The sequence below is a fragment of the Megascapheus bottae genome, chromosome X (genome assembly GCF_031878675.1).
Source record: "Megascapheus bottae isolate mThoBot1 chromosome X, mThoBot2.hap1, whole genome shotgun sequence".
Taxonomy (NCBI): Eukaryota; Metazoa; Chordata; class Mammalia; order Rodentia; family Geomyidae; genus Megascapheus; species Megascapheus bottae.
In genome coordinates, this window is record NC_143547.1 from 12,314,896 (window position 1) to 12,331,018 (window position 16,123).

The following is a 16,123-nucleotide window of genomic DNA, read 5'->3' on the forward strand; positions in this document are numbered from 1 at the left end:
ATCTTGCAAATGATATATCTGAGAAAGGCCTGTTACCTAAAACTGTAAAAAGTTTCAATGTAGTGTGTGAAGCTATTCCTTTTCTCTTTTTGTCTCCTTAAGGTTAACCTCATGTGGTCACTGTATCTGATATTGTTACCTGGTATATTGTATATGCGTTTATTTGTTTATTTGAAATAGGGAAGGGGGAAAACAAGATGATTGGGGAGATGCGGGGATGGAGGTGGAGACAAAAACGTGAAAAAGGCTATCTATGTTCGAGAAGTAATGCACCCACTACTTAATGAATGTAACCGGAGCCTCTCTATATATTACCCTGACAATGAAATACAATAAAATAAAATTTACTAAAGAAACAAAAAAATTAAATTTATACCATAGTTGGCTGGAGGTATGAATCAAGAGCTTCTGCCATTCAAGTGTAATTTGAATGAAATCTCCAGTACCACTGAAAATAGCACATTTTACTAAAGAATATATGTTTGATACTCAAAGGTGGTACAAACTTATGAGCACTTAAAACATTCTTTGGTCTGACTTACTTTGCATAATATAATTTTTTCCATTTCCTTACAAATGAGGCAATGTAGTCTTTCTAAAGGGATGAATAGAATTCCATTGCACTTTCCCTCATTTGTAATAAGTAGAATGTGCCTATAAATCTATAAGTAAATCCAATGGATAGTAAAATACAAATAATTGCACTTGGACATGATTAATCAAGCATCACTCATAACACTCATACAATGGAAACAAAGGGGGACATTCGTAGGAGAGGCTCAATAGCTATGTGCATATTACTATATAAAATGAGGCTAATCAAAATGATCCCTAAGAAATGGAAACAAGAGGTTTGTATTATACAGTATGTGGATTTTTCCCTTTCTTTTGGTTTTGTCCCTTTTGTCACTGTTTTTTATTTCTGTAATCTTTGTTATATATATAAGGTTATCCCAATTGGGGAAGGAAAAGGGAAGCACAAAAATGGTGGGACAAAGTGTGAACCAATTCAGCAGAGATACTAGACAGTGTTGGAAATGAGCTTTATAACTTAGGAGGACGTGGGCCTCAAAGAGGGGAAACTGGGAGAAAGTGACACTGTTCAAAAAGAAATATACTCAATCAATACCTGACTGATGTAATAACTAGAACCCTTCTGTATATCACCATTACAATAAAATTTTAAAAAGAAAAAACAATCACGTAAATGTTTATAGAAGCATTTAAAAAAATAATGACAAAACCACCAAGGAATATTTTTTATTGTCAAGATAATACATAGAGGGGTTACAGTTAATTTGTCAGGTAGTAGGTGCATTGCTTCACTCACATTGATAACCTTTTCATGATTTTGTCCCCATTTCCCTCCCCCACCCACTCCTAATCATCTTGTAGTACCACCAAGAAAACAGTCTGAAAGACTTGCATGTTCTATGACATATAGCACTGAGAAAAACACAAAACTATGGTGAGTACAGGATTTAGAAGAAGAAAGAAATACTGCATTGAATGATGGTTATATGTCATTATACATTTGTTCAAACTGATACAATGTACAGAGCCAGTAGTGAACTTGAATAGGAGCTATGGACTTTGGGTGATTACGATGTTTCATTCTAGGTACACTGGTTGTAAAAAATGAATTGCTGTATTGAAATACATTTTTAAAAGTAGGAAGGTTATGTGTGCATGGGGGTATAGAGCATAAAGAAAATCTTTGTATCTTCCTCTTAACTTTACTGTGATCTTAAAACTACTCAAATGAAGCCTTAAAATATATCTGTCATATAGAACTTACTGTAGTATTATCACTTGGATGTCCTATCGTAGGAAAAATTACATTCTAACAGTTATGGGGACATGATCTCTAGATAGTTCCAGAGATACTTCTATAGAAAAGTGTTATTAGGAATTATAGTCAGGGCCACTAAATGTTACTTTAGGGATATTTTCAAGAAAATAATATAATGGATCTGGCAAATTATCATGCATATGCTCTACAGAAGAAAATAATTACGTAAATATATCTTACCTCCATTTATTCCACTTATCTGAACATTTCACCATAACGTGGACACATTCAAGGACATTAATGTATTTCAATTCGGATTTGATATCTCAAGCCAAAAATAAATAACCCAACAGTAATTTTACTCGGCTATCATCTTTAAAGCAATTTCTGTTCCTACCAATCTAGGTAGATTCTGAATAAAGTAGATGAAGATTATTAGCTTCAGTAATACATTTCACTAGAAGAATGAAAGTGAAAATGCATCTTTGCTGGAAAACATGTTTTACTTTAATTTTCACTGCAAAAGGAATACCCATTTTGCAGTGTCTTCATGAAGGATTTCCTCCTTTATGTAAGATGGTACTGTATTTGATCTTAATCTATCAAGGGTGAATAACAGAAGTATTTAACAAGATATATTAGAAGTGGCAGGATTTTACATGGAAAAATTAAACAAAGACTTGCTTTAGTTTTTTAATACATTTTAAGAAACGTGCTATTTAAACCCATCTATTTACTAGGATGTATAACACTTCTCACAGGGGAAAATGGGAAAGCTGTATTGGTCATGATATTATCCATTTCGTCATTATGTGTGTGCATTCCATGCCTAGAACTTGAACTCCAAGCCTGCGCATTGTCCCAGAGATTTTTTGCTCAAGGATAGCTTTCTACTACTTGAGCAACAGTTCCACTTTCAGCATTTTTTGTGTTTAATTGGAGATACGAGTCTTATGTACATTTAACAGTGATAAATATTGAAGTTAGGTAACAAATACAAGAGGCTGACTATATTATTCTTTGTAGGTTAGTGTATACTGATTTCAGAATTTATTTTTTTAAATAATAGAATCAGTGGATAGTCTATTATGCAGGAAACAGATCTGTCAGATACTAGAGGACTCAGGAGAAAAGCAGTTGATTCCAAAGATTGCTACTCAGGCAGATAATAAGTGTGAATAATCAGCAGTTACCAAGAGGTCAACAAGGTCAAGAATCTTGGGATTTCCTATTGTCGGGAAAGTCAGCAAAAGAAATCTAACTGAATTGTTGGGCAAAATCTGTTTGTTCTGTGTTGCTACTTGTTTTAGAACACAGCCTGTAGTCTTCATTGCCCTGGGAGTGTACAGATACAAGCATTTCTACTGAGAAGCAGAGACTAAATCCAATTTGTTTATTTAGCAAAAAAATGGAAACTTTCAAGCAGCAAAATCAGTAAAAAAAAAGTAGAGATGAGAGGTCGTAATGCATATATCTGATAAATGTTTGCTTCATGTATTAATTTAGAGAGAAGACAGGAGGGAAGAGAAAGAAGCTTCTTAAATTATTTTATTGGCAAAAAGAAATGAGTGTTGTATTATAAAAATCATATCTTTCCTCTAGAGATAAACTTCACTGTCTTGTGAGCCCTCAATACAGAATTAAATAGAACTAATTTCTTTGATAAATCAATTTGTTTTTTTTCTTTTGTCATACTGTTTTTAATATCCTATCATCCTTTCAGTTTTAAAATTCCAGAGGCTTGTGGGTTTTTTCCTTTATAAACAAGTCTTCTGATGTTATATTTCTTTAGTAGGTACCATTTTTCCTAATAGTTGCAACTGTACCAATTTAAACTCTAATCGCATGTCATATGGACACATGTACTTGACCGGTTATCTGGAAATCTCACTACTATTTTTTTTGCCAGTCCAGGGCTTGAGCTCAGTACCTGACAACTGTCCTTGGGATCTCTCAAGGCTAAAGATCTACCACTTGAGCCTCAGCACCACTTCTGGCTTTTTTCTATGTATGTGATACCAAGGAATCAAATCCAGGTCTTCGTGCATGCTGGCAAGCACTCTACCACTAGGCCAAACTCCTGGCCCCCTCACTACCATTTTTATCTCATCAAACATGACCTCTGTGCTTAACAGTTATTTCATATTTTCTTTAAATGCCAAAGAATAGAATAGAAGCAATGTGCTCAGTGTAAATGTTATCTTAACAGTGATTAAGCCCTTTGCCCTAGATTTCCATGTTTTCTACTAAATGATGTTCACAACCACTCCACGTGCCTCGGAAATACAGGATTAGCTATAGTCTACTTGATAATCCTAAATCTCTGGATGTACTCAGTGAATAGTCTTGGAATCTTCTGTTTTATAGAGTAAATACTTCTATCTTATTTGACTTGCTAAATTAGGGAAAGATTTTTGTTGTTGCAGTAATTTAACACAGGGCTTAACGGACTCATGGAAAAAAAATAAACTATTTTCAGCAGACCAATACCATGAAAAACAGAGCTTAATTCTTTTCATTTCTCTGACAAAAATAAAGCGAAAACAAAGTTTTGCAAGAAACTCTGTTACATCCTGAACATTGCTGAAATTGGGGAAATTTATGCAACAGTGTTTAGTATGGTATCCTGGTAGTAGAATCTTACACAAGATCTCTAGAAATATAAATACACATCACAAAACTTTGCATTGTGTTTATCATGGGAATTATATAGATTATGCATATTCATAATTAACTGTAGATTGTGTATGCTGGTTCTGGGTCTTGAACTCAGGGCCTAAGGTCTTTCCTTGAGCATTTGTGCTCCAGGTTAGTTCCATACCACTTGAGGCACAGCTCCCTTTCCAGATTTTTGGTGGTTGAGGAGATTAAGTCTTGAAGACTTTATTGCATGGGCTGGCTTTGAACCAGCCTCTGTGACTGTGTGAATCTCAGCCTCCATGACTGTCTAGGAATGCAGGTGTGAGCCATCTGGACCAGGTTTATAATTAGCTTTTGGTGTGGAGTTGGATATAGGGCTTGAACTCTGGGCTTGGGTGCTCTCCTTGAGCTCTTCAGCTTTAGGCTACATCTAACACTTTGAGCCACAGAGCCACTTAGGTACTCTGGTGGATAATTGGAGTTAAGAGTCTCATGGACTTTCATGCCTGGTCTGGCTTTGGACTTCAATCCTCAGATCTTAGCCTCCTAAGTAGCTAGGATTACAAGCATGAGCTACCAGCACCAGGCTATAATTAACTCTTTTTTTGTGAGATGGGATCTTAGGATCTTTTTTTCCATATATTTATTATTGTAATGAATAGAAGGGTTGCATTATATTCACCAGATAGAAGGTGCACTACTTCAAAAACATTAATACCCTTTCTCATGTCTTGGTGATGAGAGATAACATAGTACATTAAAGACAACAATCTCTCATTATATGGCTTTTGTTTCTATATCCTGGAGGTCCTTTCATTTAGCGTTCTACTATATGGCCTTATGAATCTAGGTTTTGCTCTATTGTAAATCTCTGCTAGGAGAGTCCAAGGTTTCTACTGATTATGACAAATGAGGGAAGCCATTGAGCCTATGTTCCTTTGAGTCTGGCTTACTGCACTTAATATGATTTTTTCTAAGTCTTTCCATTTCCTAACAAATGGGGCAATGCCGTTCTTTCTGACATTAACTTCATTGTTTACTCACATCCCATTGACCTGAATTATACTATTTGGTCCTATCCTGGTGTTAACTCAGGAGAAGGAAGCTCATCTTCTGCTGGGTAAATTCGGTAGATCACTAGGCTTTCTCCTAGGTACCTGTCTCCTCCATTTTTCTTCTCACTGGGTCTAACTCAGCTAGAGCTTGCCTGGATGATATGACAAGAAAGCATGCCATTAGAAAGTGCCAGCAAGAAACATCTCAGACTAAAGCAAACTTTTCTTCTTAAGACCCATTTTCTTTTTCTTTTTAAAAATATTTTCATTATCTTTTAAGTAGTTGTACAAAACAGTTGGCATTCAGCCAAGTAGTTCATGAATAAAGTATAACTTGACCAATGCCATCCTTTTCATCATTCTCATCCACTTGCTTGAAACTGAGATCTGAAAGACTTAGGTTCAAGTCCAACCCACATAGGAAACTACTTTTTTGCCAGTCCCGGGGCTTGAACTCAGAACCTGGGCACTCTTCTTGGGCTTTCTCAACAATAGCACTCTACTACTTGAGCCTCAGCACCACTTCCGGCTTTTGCTATGTATGTGGTACCAAGGAATTGAACCCGGGTCTTCGTGCATGCTAGGCAAGCACTCTACCACTAGGCCGAACTCCCGGCCCAGGTGAATATCTTTAAATGTCAATAATTAAATTGAATGTAAGTGTACCAACTGTAACTTTAAGACAGTGAATACTATGAAAATAGTGTTGTAATGTGATTATAGCAATCAAGACACTTACTGCACAGTGTCCCTTAAAGCATACCATTGATTCAATGGAAAAAATAATAATGGTATACATATATATGTGTGTGTGTGTGTATATGTGTGTATATATATATATGTATATATATGACATTTTATTCATGCCCTCTGTAATACTAATTTTCTACCTTTTCCTAATAGCCATTATCATAGGTATTATGTGCTATTTATGTAGATTTTATTTGCATCCTTTCCAAGATGAATTACTTTGATTATTTTTTTAACTTCATTTTTTTGCCAGTACTAGGCTTGAGCTCAGGGCCTGAGCACTGTCCTTGGACTTTCTCAAGGCTAGATCTCTACCACTTGAGCCTCAGCACCACTTCCGGCTTTTGCTGTGTATATGATACCAAGGAATCGAACCCAGGTCTTCGTGCATGCTAGGCAAGCATTCTACCACTAAGCCAAACTCCCAAACCCCCATTTTTTTTTTACTTTTTCAGTGCTGTTCCTGGTACTTGTACTCAGGAGCACTGTAGCTGAGCTTTTTCAAGTGTTTTACCACTTGAGCCACAGCTTCATTTCTGGGTTTTTTTTGGTGATTAATAGGAGATAAAATGTCTCATGGACTTTCCTGGCAAGGCTGGCTTCAGATCATCATCCTCAGATCTCAGCCTCCTGAATACTTAGGATTTGAAGCCTGAGCTACTGACATCTCAGTATTTTCCTTACACTTGCTAGTTATTTTCATGTTTTTTTTCTTCTAGAGCTTTTGCCCATTTTTTAAAAACCAGATTATTTTCTTACTAATAAATTGTTTAGATTCCTCATACATTTTGAATATTAAACCCCTCTTAGATGTTTGGTTCGCAAATATTTTCTTTCATCCTTAATTTATTGCTTCACTATGATGATTGTCTTAATTTAATGTGTAATTTTAATTTTCAATTTTGTATTTGTTGCCTATACTTTGGGGTTCATATTTTTAAAAAAATCATTGCCAAGACCAGTGTCACAGACCTATATATTCTACTGTAGTAGCATTACAGCTTCACATCTCCCATTTCAGTTTTCACTAATTGAAACTAATTTTCTTTATCATTGTTAATGTAGTGTTCATATACAGGAGGGTTACAGTTACATGTAAAGTTTTAGCACATCCCAAAATAGCACCACTTTCTAGGAATCCATCCATATAAGCCTAAGGAGGATATATCATATTTGAACCATTACTAGATTTTTATCTTAGGGTTAATATTTTCTTATCAATTTTCTATCTGAATGGTCTGTACAACATTAAAATAGAATATTAAAGTATCCTACTATTGTCACATTGCAGCCTATCTCTTCCTTCATATCTATTAACATTTGGCTTTATATATTTAGGTGTTCTGATATTTGGTGCACATGGATTAACAATTATATCCTCCTTTGGGCTGATTCTGTTTAAATTATATAATTTTGGATATACCAGTAGCTATGTGATCCCTGCAAAAGGGGAAGATATTAGGTTGTCTCATCCATTGTAGCCACAGAAGCAGATATGTGAGAAGCAACAAGGAAATCAGATGAGATTTTGTCTCTGTTAAATTTTATGACACAAACTGGTGAGATCATTCATGAAACTTGTGCTATGATTATCAAGAATAGAGTATGGATAGAAGCAGAGCTGATTTCAAATCCTAGTTTTCTCAAGTTTAGCATCTGTTCTTTGTTTGTTTCGCTGGCACCAGAGCGTAAACTGAAGGCCATGGTGCTGTTCCTGAGCTTCTTTGTGTTCAAACTGGCACTCTACCACTTCAGTCACAGAGCTACAGCTGGCTTTTGGGAGGTAGCACATTGGAGATAAAAATCTCACAGACTTTCTTGCCTGGGATGGCTTAGAACTGTGATCCTCAGATATCAGCCTCATGAGTAGTAGGTAGGCCTAAGCTTTTTTTTCCCCCTCAATGCTAGTGCTCTACCATTTGAGGAACACCTCCATTTCCTGCATTTTAGGGTAGTTAATTGGAGTAAATGGACTCTACTCCCTGTGAGGCTTTGAATTGTAAACCATCATATCTCACCATCCTAAGAAGCTGTGATTACATGTCTGAGCCACCAGTTCATGGCAAGTATTGCATCTCATCTTCTAAATTTCATTTTATTTGATTGTCAGGATAATGTACAGATGGGGTTACAATTACATTTGCCAAATAGTGGGTGCATTAATTCTTGCACATTGATACCTCTTCTCATGTTTTGTCCCTGCTTCTCTCCTCTCAGCCCTCACAATCATCTTTTTACACCCTCTTCCCTTCCCTATTTCAAATAAACAAATAAATGTATACACACTATACCAGGCAACAAGACAGATACAGCAAAAATACGCAATTAACCATAAAAATTTTCCATCTCCCACTCTCTCCACTCCTATTTAACGTAGTATTAGAATCCCTAGCCAGAGCAATAAGTCAAGAAGCATGCATAAAGGGGACCAAATAGGGTAAGTGGAAATGAAACTCTCCCTCTTTGCAGATGAAATGATTCTGTATTTACATAACCCTATAGACTCTACTCCCAAGCTGCTTGAACTGATTCAAAACGTTGACAAGGTAGCAGGGTATAAAATTAACCCTCAAAGTCAACTGCATTCCTATATGCCAACAATGAGAGGAACAAGGCAACAATCAGGAAAGCAATTCCTTCTGCAATGGCCTCAAAGAAAATGAAGTTACTAGGACTTAACTAAGAATGTAAAGGACCTTTATGATGAAAACTTTAAAACTTGAAAAAGGAAATTAAAGCAGAACTAAGGAAATGGAAAAACCACCCATGCTCCTGGATTGGAAGAATTAACATCGTAAAAATGGCAATCTTGCCAAGGGATATCTACAAATTTAGTGCAATACCCATCAATATCCCAATGTCATTCTTTAAAGAAATAGAAGAGGTAATCCAAAATTTCATGTGGAATAATAAAAGACCTTGGATAGCAAAAACAATTCTTAGCAGAAAGAACAGCATAGGAGGAATTTCAATACCAAACTTTAGACACTATTACAGAGCTATAGTGACCAAAACAGCTTGGTACTGGCACAAGAACAGGCCTGAAGACCAATGGAATAGAACTGAGGACCTAGATATTAACCCAGAGACCTATGGCCACCTAATCTTTGATAAGGGAGCCAAAAAATAGAATGGAAGAAAGACAGCCTCTTCAACAATGGTGCTGGCAAAATTGGTTAAGCACCTGCAGAAAACTAATGTGGGATCCTTCTTTGTCACGCTGCACGAGGATTAACTCCAAATGGACCAAAGACTTTGAGGTAAAAGCAGATACACTGAAAACTTTACAAGAAGGAATAGGAGATACACTAGGCCTCCTTGGCACAGGTTGAAACTTTTCTAATAAGGACCAAGAAACACAACAAAACAAAGTCTTGATAAGTGGGACTGCATTAAACGGCAGAGCTTCTGTATGGCAAAGGACATAGCTAGGAAATTAACTAGAAAGCCTACAGAGTAGGAGAAGATCTTCACTAACCATACAACAGCTCAAAAAATTGAATCACTTCAAAACTAATCTCCTAAGAAACAACCATCCCATTAAAAGATGGGCCAAAGACTTAAAGAGAGTCTTCTCTGAAGAAGAAATAAGAATGGCCTATAGACACGTGAAGAAATGCTTGACATCTCTGACAATAAAAGAAATGCAAAACAAAACAACTCTAAGATTCCACCTCACTCCAGTTAGAATGACCATGATCAACAGGTGCTAGAGGGGATGTGGCCAGGAGAGATCACTACTACACTGTTGGTGGGAGTGCAAACTCATTCAACCACTATGGAAAGCAGCATGGCGTTTCCTCAAAAGATTAAACATAGATCTCCCTGTGAACCAGCAATTCCACTACCTGGCATTTACCCAACCATCCAGAAAAAATGGCATACTAAATCCACTAGCACAATGATGTTCATTGCAGCACTATTTACCATAGCAAAGATATGGAACCAACTCAGATGGCCCTCAGTTGATGAGTGGATCAACAAGATATGGTATTTATACACAATGGAATTCTGTGCTGCTGTCAGAAAGAATGACATCGTTCCATTTGTAAGGAAGACTTATATTAAGTGAAGTAAGCCAGAATCAAAAGAACATAAGCTCAATGGTTTCCCTCATTTGTCATAATGAGTAGAAACCTTGGGCTCTCCTAGCAGAGATTTACAATAGAGTAAATCCTAGATACATAAGGACATATAGTATGACCCAAAACGAAGGACCTCCAGAATACAGGAACAACAGCCATATAATGCGTGATTGTTTTCCTTACTGTACTATGTTATCTCTCATCTCTTTTGCTGTCCCTTGGTTATCTCATATTGTTACAGTATTTTACCTTGTTATCTGATATATTGTATATATACTTATTTGGTTATTTGAAATCAGATAGGGAAGGGGGGAAAACAAGGTGAGGGGTGAGGGTGGGGAAATGGGGACCAAGACATGAGAAAGGGTATCAATGTTTGTGAAGTAATACACCTTCTATCTGGTGAATATCATGTAACTTTTCTATTAATTACAATAAAAATATATAAAAAAACAATTTAGCATTGCTGATAGCAAATTCTGAGTAATAATTCGAAAAAAATAATGGAGAAACAAAATGTAAATAATCAATGAAGACTTGATAAATGATTTTGAAAGGGGCCACACTGATCAAAATTCATAAGCTGTATTGTGATGGTAATGCACTTGTACAATTATTTAAACATAATAAACATGTTTAAAGATGAAAAAAAGGTTTGCAACTTGAATGACCCAGAGACCATAATTTTAAATTTGCAATGTCTCAGTTCTTAATCAGCAAAATGTAAATACTAGTGTAGTACTAATGATATGATCACTGTGGAACAATCATAGTAATACATGGGTTATTTTAGATGCTAAAATGTAAGATCAGCTCAAGGCTGATGCTATACTGCTTGAGCTATAGCTACACTTTCAGGTTTTTGGTTGTCAATCAGAGATAAGCTTCTCATGGACATTTCTGCCTGGGTTGGCTTCAAACAACAATCCTCATTTCTCAGCATCGTGAGTAGCTAGAATTACAGGCAGGAGCCACTGGTATTTGGCTTATATTATTTATTATTTTATTTGAATTATTTGATAATTATTTAAAAGCAAACAAGAGGTCAGGAACATTAGGTATTAACTTTAGCTTCTGTTGTACATTAAATCTCTACATTTGATTTATTATTACATAATGGCACTATTTTCATAATAGTCATATAAAACTCATTGTTAAGTCATTTGAAGATGAACCCTCTGGGGATGAGAATTAATCCCTTTCCTTTGACACCATCCTATTTCTCCCATACCTCTCCCCATCAAAATCCCTGTTAACCACTGTTTGACTATCTCTATAAAATCTACCATAAAGGATATATTTATTTAAATTCAATAAGGAATTAAAAACAGAAAATTGGAACAAAAGCCCTTCAAAATTAATGTCTGAAATCAGTCTTAAATTGAAGCAGAATATATTAGAGCTTGTAGTATACAGTAAGAGTTTTTTGCATCTGTTCACTGATGCTTGAAAATGAAATTTCTTTAACACTAATGACAACGGTTAACATATCTTACAGTGTACAGAGGAGTATTCTACTATGTGATTTACACATGTTAACTACTTTCATCTTCCAATTATCCAGTGACTACATGATGTTAATATCCTCATTTTACATAGTGAGAGGCATAGGAAATAAGAGAGTAAAATAACTCACCCAAGGTTATAAATAAGATATAAAATAAAGGTGAGAACAATAATAAAAGAATAATACTGCTGGCTAATATTGATTAAATTCCTATGTAAGGATTCAATATAAACTAGTACATTTAATTTTCATCTTATTGCTATAAAACTGACCTTATTTACCTTTCATTTCCAGAAAACTAGGAAATAGCTTTAGTGAAATAAATCAATGTTAAATCCAATTTATCTTGTTCTTACAGCTAGTTAAGGGGCAGAAGTAGGATTGAAATGCATATACTTCTGAGATTGTTCTGAGTGATTGCTGGTATTATTTCAATTATTTGTCAGAAAATAATACCAAAAATAGTAATAAGCTTATATAATTTACTTTCCAGCTTTAGTAACCAAAGTTAAATCATATGAGGAAATTGGGTGAACTGAGTAAAAATGAAAGTAGCTCACAAAATTATATTTGCTTTTAGTTTTCATTTGAAAAATCCCACATTTTCTACTGACAAAAGATTCTTCCTAACATGACACAAATTTGGGTAAGAAGTAGTTTTCAAAATTGGGATAAACTCTAAGATTTCAAATTTATTTTCTGATTGATGATTTTGGATGTTTATTTTCTTCCTTTACCCATTCGTTCAAAAAACATTTTAGTAGGTGAACCAGATGCTATTGGCTCACATTTGAAATCACAGCTAGTAGGGGAAACTGAGAATGGAAGGATCAAAGTTCAAAGTCAATAGAGCAGAAAAATTTGCAAGACCTCTTTTCTATGTAAGTCGGCACAGTGGTACATGTATGTCTTTCTAAGATATGTACAAGGCTGAGGTTGGGATGTTATCCCAGGCAGAAAGGTGTGGCTCATACTTGTATTCCCAGTTACTCAGAATTCTGAGACTTCTCAGATCTGAGAATTGTGTTTCAGAACTAGCCCAGAAATGATCATGAGACTCTTTTCTCCAATTAAATATTAAAAAACCATAAGTGGAGGAGCTGCTCAAGTGGTACAGTGTCAGTCTTGAGCAAAAGGCCAAGCAAGAGTGAAAGCCCCAGTACCCAGCTACTTTCAAGTTTGAAATTTGAAGGATTAATTTTCTGGGCCAGCTTGATAAAAATATAGCAACAAGATCCCCATCTCAATCAATAACTGGGAATAGTTACATGTGCCTGCCATCCCAACAAAGCAGGAAGGATAAATATAAGAATCTAGCAATCGGTCTACCTACCAGGGCAAAAAGATGAACCACTACCCAAATAGTACTTTCTCAAAGAGTGTAAAGGGCTAGGTTGTAGCACAATGACAGACTATTTAGCAAGTCATAAGCTCTCAGTTCTACCAGCATAACTACCAATAAGTATAGGTATTCATAACAAAAACTATCTTAAAATATCTAATAATTTCAGAAACTAGAGAATGAATATCATGAGACAAAAAGTAGATGGTGTAGATAGGAAGAGAAATGGAAAATTGATGAACTACAAAATTGTGAAGCCAAGTAGTGAGAGTCAGTTATTAGAAGGGTTTTTATAAGTGCTGTTATTTATAAATGAGAAGAAACCAAAATAAATGATATAAGACAAATGAAACTGTGTATATCTTAAAGGAAGAAAAAATTAAATGCTATTAAGAGTATTACCAACATGTCAAGATAATAAATAGTGGTCAGGAAAATGTTTTATCTAAAGGTAATTGGTTTTATGAAAAATTTCAGTACTAATGTAACTATCAGAATTTTTACAGTAAGAAAATTTTAAGTCACCCAAACAATAAAATAAAATTTTAAAAAAGAAAATTTTATATCACATCTCTAAATATGAAATCCCAAATAATATAAAGAACTTTTAGCAAAGAAAAAATTTTCAAATGTATAGTAGAAAATGAAGATCTAGTCCATATACAAGACACTATGTCTATATAGTATGACCACCCATACAAACGTGGAGGTACATCACATGATATTTAAAGACCAAAAAAACTTCTACCTCATACAAACACTCTTAAAATATAAAAAGAAAATGGAAACTACTAACCAATTGAGTAAGTTATCATTCTTGTTATAAATAATAGTATATTATAATAAAATGATACTTAAAATATCTTACACACATAGAGACAAACTATCACAAATTCATAACATATCCAATATAGCAATAAATTAATAAAAATAGGTACATTCTGAGAATACAATGTTAGTATCATATTTTGAATGTAGCTTAGTGAAACTGCTATGTAAGTCATGGAGGGTTATTGAAACATTAAATAGAATTGCTCTATGATCCAGTAATTCCACTTTTACTTATCTTTAAGATTACAATTAAAAAATGAAACTCAATATTCACTATGAAAAAGTCCAGATGTACATAATAGAATTTTACTCATCCATTGGGAAGAATGAAATCATGTAATTTGCAGAGAAATGGATATATCTGGGTAAAAATCATATAATGTGGAGTAAACTAGGGTCAGAAAGACAGAGTACGTTTTTGTTTCATATGTGGATATTAATCTTAAAACAGACCCAAAGGAACATAGGCTCAATGGTTTCCCTTATTTGTAATAATTAGTATACATCTAGGACTTTCCTAGCAGAGGATTACAATAGCACAAAACCTAGATACATAAGGTCATATAAGTTGAGACTAAATGAAAGGGTCTCTAGGATATGGGAACAAGAGCTTTATCTTGAGTGATTGTTGTTCTTTTTTTCCAGCAATATAAAAATGTTTTTAATATATTTTATTACAATTAATAGGAGGGTTACATTATATTCACCAGATATATTGCAACCCCTTCTCATGTGTTTTGTCCCCATTTCCCTCCCCCCACGACCCTCGTCTCTCATCTTGTTTCCCCCCCTTCCGTATCCTATTTCAAACAAACAAATAAACATATATACAAGGTATATACATATATACAAGGTAAGATACTGTAACAACAAGAGATAACCAAGGGACAACAAAAGAGATGAGAAATAACAGTACATTAAGAACAACAGTCACACATTATATGTCTCTTGTTTCATATTAAATGTCTCACCTCATTTCTGTGCACTTAGAAATATTTTTTAAGAAACTGACTCAGCTGGGCAGTGTCCCAGCTATTAATGAGTCTGAGATCTGAGGAATATGGTTTAAAGCCACCCTGGGAAGGAAAACCCTTGAGGCAAAACACGAATTAACCACCCAAATGGTAGAAATGGAGCTGTGGCTCAAAATGAGAAGGCAATAGTCTTGAATATAAAAGCTCAGTGACAGAATTAAGGTCTTGAGTTCAAACCCCAGGACCTGCAAACACACACATAAACCTGATTAAAATGTGGCATAAACAGGCATGAGATCTCGTGGTGTATATGCCCTTGTGAAAATTAATAGTGTTAAACTATTAATTTAAAATTAATTAAAGTTAATTAATTAAAAATAAGTATCAGGAAGCTACAATAGGACTTGACTGGTAGCAGAGTGTGGAGTATGGAAGCTAATGCTAGTGGGGGCTAAAATAGATGAATGGAAAGAGAAATGGATGACAAATATAGTTAAAAGACTCAATGAATACAATGAAAATAAAACTAGGAAACAATGAGACTGGTAGGGGAAAAGATCAGATGGGAAGCAGGGAGAAGATTGTTTGAGAATGGAAAGTTCATATGTAGGAGGCTGAATATGGAAAAGTACTTACTATATCTATTAAAGTAGAATAATGAAACCTGATAGTTTTTTTCTGTGCCAGTCAAGGGGTTCAAACTCAAGGTCTGGGTCTTTTTCCCTTAGCTTTAGTGTTCAAGGCTAGCACATTACCACTTGAGTCACATTTTCTCTTTCAGCTTTTAGGTACTTAAATGGAGATAAGACTCTCAAGGACTTCTTGCCTGGGCTGGGTTTGAACCATGATCTTTGGATATCAGCCACTTGAATAGGTAGGCATATAGGAATACAGATATAAGCCACCAGCAAACAGGTTATGGAACTTATTTATTTGTTTACTTTTTTATTTTTTGCAGTTGTGGGGATTGAATACTGGACCTGGGCGCTGTCCCTGAGCTCTTCAGCCCATAGCTAGAGCTCTACCACTTTGAACCACAGCACCACTTCCTGTTTTCTGTGCCCAGGCTGTGTTTGAACTGTAACTCTCAGATCTCAATATCTTCAGTAGCTAGGATTATAGGTGTGAGCCACCAGCGCCCAGCTAT